The following is a 6,000-nucleotide window of genomic DNA, read 5'->3' on the forward strand; positions in this document are numbered from 1 at the left end:
CCCCCCCCCCCCCCCCCCCGTCCGTCCCCCCCCCCCCCGTCCCATCTCTCTGTTGATTGAACACAGCAGGCATATTCCATGCTTCTGCTCATCAATAGGCTGGCTGTTTGTTTGCCCAGTCATTCTGTACTGCTGGTAAACACAAGGAGGTATTCCTGTCCAAAGGCTGAGCAAACAGGGGTTACATAAAGCAGTACCCTAACGTTCACGTGTGACTAGTGACACACACACCCATACCCACGCACGCACGTATGCACACACACACACGCACAGCAGCCCACACACCACAACCCTCACACACACACATTTACACACACACACACATACATACATTCATACATACATAAAGGCATTTTTGTGATTGGTCTTCCTCCCTCAGAGGCCAGGGGTGTTTGAAGAAGCCCTACACTGAGGAGAAAACCGCAGCGCAAACACATGGGCAGCACACCCCCCGCCCACCTCAATAGAACAGCAATACACAAGGGGGCTGAGTGGCGTCCGGGAGGCGGGGCTGAGGTGAGGCACCACGGGCCCGCCAGGTGTTTTACTTCAACACTGACATTCATCAGAAACCCTGGCCTGGTGAGTCACTGACGCCAGAGGCACAGGTAAGGTAACAGGCACCTTGGGCTCTGACAGGCACACACAATGGAGACAGGAGCTCACAGCGGTCTTCTTCTCTCCATGCTCTTACAGTCTAGTCAGTCCCTCTACATGTTTATGTACCTGAACATTTAAGCACTCAACACTGGTATTATGTGTCAACAATGGGGGTAGACTTGCCGCTGCTCATCTCTGTATCAAAGCCCTCTGTGTGGTTATGTACTTGATCAATACAATAAGCACTCTCTATGCTACTGTGCTGGCACAGCCCGTGCACTCGGCACAGGAAACACACGATGGGGAATGTGTCAGACAGAGGAACACAAAGAGAAAGTGACTGTCTAGAGGGTTAGAGAAGCTGAATGGATGTCTGAGTGGGAAAGTACGAGAAATAGAGTGAGAAATGCACACAGAGAAGTAGAGGGGAAAGAATTGAATGAGCGACAGAGTTTATGTGGAGAGGAAGCTCTATTTTGGGAATCCTTTGGCTTGTGGTCAGTATGGGACGAGAGGGTGCCAATTAAAACCAATTAGAGGCTTTCAGGCCCTAATGAGAGGACACATTTACAAGTGTCTGAGCGAGCAGCGACACACACACACACGTGCACACACGCACTTTTAGACACACGCACACGTGCACACACACAGAGTCTCATACACACAAACCCTAACACACACAAACCCTAACACACACAAACCCGTTTACACACATGAGCACAATTACAGAGGAGGCCAACTGTGTAAAAAAATCTGAAAAGTAAATCAAGGGAGATATACACACACACACACATTCACACACAAAAGCTTTTCAGTGGTAATTTTTGTGGAGTTTATCAGGACAGCTGCAGGATTCTTCATCTTGGGTCATTACTAGATGAACAAACCTGTGCACTCAGCCTCAATTTGGAAGAGAGCTATGTATTCACAGAACTTCTCTGACCACCCTGACCCCACTAGAGGCTCTGGACCCTTAGCCTTGACCTGAGGTGTGGGTGGCCATTGTTGGACCCGGTAGCCCGCACACAGGGATAATGAGGCTCTCCCATAGACCTCCTGTGGACAAAGCAGGTAATTCAAATAATCAAGTGTTATGCTGTCGTCCAAATGGACCAGGCACATAGGTGGACGTAATCAAAGTCGAGGGGACCAGTGTTGTGAAGCACCTAGATCTGTTTGTGTTTTGCTCATTTACGACTTTGTGTGAAGTGGGAAATGAAAATTGGTCTTAAACACACAGAGGTTGTTTTTTGAACGCAGATTTGACAACCTGCTGGACTAGAAGAGCATTTTGTGTTTAGGTCTGAGGCACCTGCGACTCACAGTCCTCAAACTTGGAGAGGCTGCTGGGCCTGGTCTGGTGGGGGCTGCTGCCCTGCAGTTTGGAATAGATGTGGAGCACGTTGGTCTTCCTCTCTTCCCTCTTCCTCTCCTTCTCCCTCATCCTGCGCTCCAGTCTCCCAGGCTTCCCCCTCCCTCTTGGCAGCGCTCCTTCTGGCTCCGCCCTCCCAGGACAAGCAGGCTCCTCCCTCACAGAGACACCTGGAGACACCAGGACAGGGGGATCATTTGAACTCTCAGGTTTCTACAGCCTTTGTCCTGTTTGTAGATTAGAGAAAGTATTTGACAGATTTGAATGATCCATTTTCTTGATTACACTGGTTATTTTAGATTTGGAAAGCACTTGGTTAATGTGTCGAACTCATTTCAGAATGAAATGCTTGTAAAGGGGCCCTATTCTGTATGTTCTATGTCCCTGTCGTTAACATTCTCACCTATTTGTTCTCCTCCACACCACAGTCCCATCTCCCTTGTGTCTTTTGATACATCTCTGAATAAGATACACTTCCTCAGGAAACTTGACTAGTCAGTCAGTTCATCAGCAGCCAGCTAATTAGGATGCCCCATTATGACCTGATAAAGAGGTTGACATAATGCACATCCTAGTGGGGCAGCAAAGACACAATGAAGGCCATCAATGAGGACTTGAGGTTTAGTAAGTCTCAGATTGTGTGTGGCTACATTCAATTTTTTTTGTTTTTGTTTTTCTGCCCCTTCCTTTTTTGTTGTTGCAATTCTTCGTGATACTTTTGTTAGATTGAGTGTCACTACTGTTGCAGCACGAGAGATAAATGAAATGAGGAGCGCTGTGGTTTGCTATCAAGAAGGACACGCATGGGCACCAAAGTGTTGTGGTTCAAATCTGTCTTTTGTCAAAGTTGTCTGAGGCTGCCATCATAAATCGTTCACAGAGACCAGAGGTCATCAGCCCAGATGGATAGAGTCATGTCTCATTTGACTGTCTTGTCTTTCACCAGAGTGCACACAATCACCTCTCTACTGTAGTCTGTGTTCAACCGAATGCCCAATGTCACCCCTTCCCTTTTCTGTACCTAGGAGGTGTGCTATTCTGCTCCTCTGGAGAACTGGAATCTCTGCTCTGATGTACAGTAGGATATTCTCCTATGTGACGCATCCATCCTTTTTTAAACCTAAGCCTTTATGGAATAGTGAATGAGTTCAAATGGATGGACAGTTTGACAAAATCGCAATTGCCAAAACGTGTATTTATTTATATCGTTATTTTTCCTTTTATTTCAGGACTGTATATTTCATCTGATCAGCCACTTCAAATGTAGCAGCTGTGGAACATCTTGGAGACAAAGTAAAAGCTTTCCTGAAATTATTCAGGGTTTGGTATCTTTCCTTTCCCAAAGCCTCCTATTCTAACATGGACTAATCCATGAATGTTAGGCCGTGATTACTGGTCAGTTCAATCTGGAAGCAAGGCACTGACCTGCTTAGGCACCTAAAACCCACACAAACCAGGTTGCCATACCAACAAAAACATCTGAACACAGCAGATAGCTGGATTTGGCTGTTAGCGGCCAAGTCAAACCCCTGCCCCCCCCTGCCCCCCCCCTCCCGCTCAAGACTAAATACACACACACACACACACATCACCCTACAGCCAGATCGCCCTCAGAACACAAAAACACACGGTTCTAGAAAGGGCCGACATCCAGTGGACCAGGGGGAAGGCAAGAAGGTGGGGATTGCATCTTTGTGTGTTTGAGAAAGGGATGAGCGTCAGCCACACAATCAGTGGGCAGGGGCCATTCAGTGATGCCACCCAGATCCTGCACTCCTCTATCTCTACTAAGAAAGGAAGAATAAAAAGGAGGGGTGGAGAAAAAAGAAAAATCCTTCCCAGATTATTATTCATGGGCTTGGATTGTCCTTTCAGGCCTCCTTTATCGGAGCGATTCCCAACACATCACCCTCTCTATCTGGCCTGACAAGTGCCAATCAAAGGGCCTGGCTCCACGTTTCGGGGAGCAGGGAAGAGAAACAACAGTGGATTTGGGGACAATGGGCACAGAGCCCACAGTGGCAGTGGTTTAGAGACAATGGTTCCACTGCTACAATGTCAGTGTGTGGTCCTGGGGGGGGAAACGATTCTGCCTGGAACACGACTAATCTCTGCTTCAGTGTCTCTCTTTTTCTCTGGCCTTAAGACGCCCCGCAGTTCCTCGGGCTCTCCAGAACAATCCAGCACGGCCAGTTCAGATTAGTTTGCTTTGTGGCCCTGCCCATCGCTACGTTCATTTAGCCTGTTAACGTCTTCTCAAGCAGCTGAATGCTAAACACTGGGGTAAACCCTGAGTGACCGGGAGAAGTGAAACAGCCGTGAAACAATTATGAGAGGGATTATTCTACCTATGAATACCTTATGAGGAAGATGGACAATAAGGCCTTATCATTGATGTCACTAGGGACCAGATTGTACAGGCCGTTCGTACAATCTTATCACAGGGGACTAGTGACAGATGGAGTCACCTTATTGCCATTCACCAATATTCTCTGTCCGTTGATCCATATACACAATGACAATATATTTCGACACAGCTTAGTATACTGAACTTGATGAAAAGCAACAATCAGGACTTTCTGCCATACCAGACAAAGGTCCATGTTCCTCACTGTTTTCAAATTGCATGAACTGTAATTATATAAAATGTATTCTGTTCATTTTGTCAAATGGCAAGAACATAAAAACTAACAACAAGGTGCAACCAGCCACCCTGCCGTATCAGTGTAGCATCGAGCAAGTGTCACATTGAGTTGTAACTGTGTCATTCCATCGACTACTTACTGGCTCCATTGAGTTGAGTTTTAACGCCATGTCACTCCCTAGTAACCCAATCTCACCTATCCCATACAAAGCCATGCCACACACTGGGTGCCCCTCAAAGGCTCACTGACCCCTGGGTGGACCTTTCTACTGCCCTCACAATGACCCTCTCCCACAGTCCGACCATGTCTTTGGCCTCTGAGAGGTCATTGTGCACAAGCCATCACACAAGCCATCACCAAGGATATCTGGGTGACATCTTCTTTATGGGATTAGGTTTGTTGTCACAAAGCCTGGTAAAACGGTGGTTATGTCTTTTGGCTCTGGATTTTTATGGCCTTTCTGCAACCAGCCAGCTGTGTTTTATGCCTGCAGTGTTAGCGAAAGCTCCCCTTAAGCAGCCGTAGACAAAGATGTTAAACAGCATATAAACCTAACAGTCCCGTAAATGAAGGCATCCTTTCCTTCAGGATTCCAATCAGCCATGATGGGGGCCTTCTGGGTCGTGATGTCTGGGGGTGTGTGGCTACTTCCATTCAAATACTCCCCATCTAGGAGATATACAAGATGTTATAATGTGACTCGGCTTTGGAAAACAACCAAAAAAGTACTAAAACATCTTTGGGGAAGCCGTTTGAGCCTTCCTGCCTCGTTGCTCTGTGATCTCACAGTGAGGAGAAGGGGGGCGGGAGGGGGGGGGGGGGGGGGGGGGGGGGGGGCCGGGGCGGCACATGTACCAATACCTTTGGTCTCAGTGGCTCTCAGGCACAGCCAGTCACTCACAGATATGACAGGTGGGTTTGTCATCGTCCTGTCTCTAAGGCATAATGTCACACGCACCATTTAGCCCGCGACACAGTGACGGATAGAGGCGAGTCACTATCCAACACCAAATCATCACGGTGCTGAGGATAGCTTTGATGAAAAAAACCGAGGTAGAGGGACAAGAGAGAGGAGGGGAAGGTGAGGACAGAGGAAACTCTCCACTTCAACCCAAGGGTGGGGGGAATAGGAGGGAGGGTGACCTTTCCATTCATGTAAAGCCAGGATTTTCCATGTTTGTGGTCCTACTGTAGGCTCCGCTCTTTGAGCCGTTATTCATGAATGTACACAAGACGGCCACTAAGGAGAAGACGATACTGCCTGCCAGCCGGCCCTGCTAAGGATTATGGGCTTAAGTGTACCGGAGGTAGAGTCAACGCCAACCACGGCAGTGACAGTGAGGACACAATGGTTTTTAATACGCCAGCACTGACATGGACAGA

This window comes from Hypomesus transpacificus, chromosome 7, assembly GCF_021917145.1.
Source record: "Hypomesus transpacificus isolate Combined female chromosome 7, fHypTra1, whole genome shotgun sequence".
NCBI lineage: Eukaryota > Metazoa > Chordata > Actinopteri > Osmeriformes > Osmeridae > Hypomesus > Hypomesus transpacificus.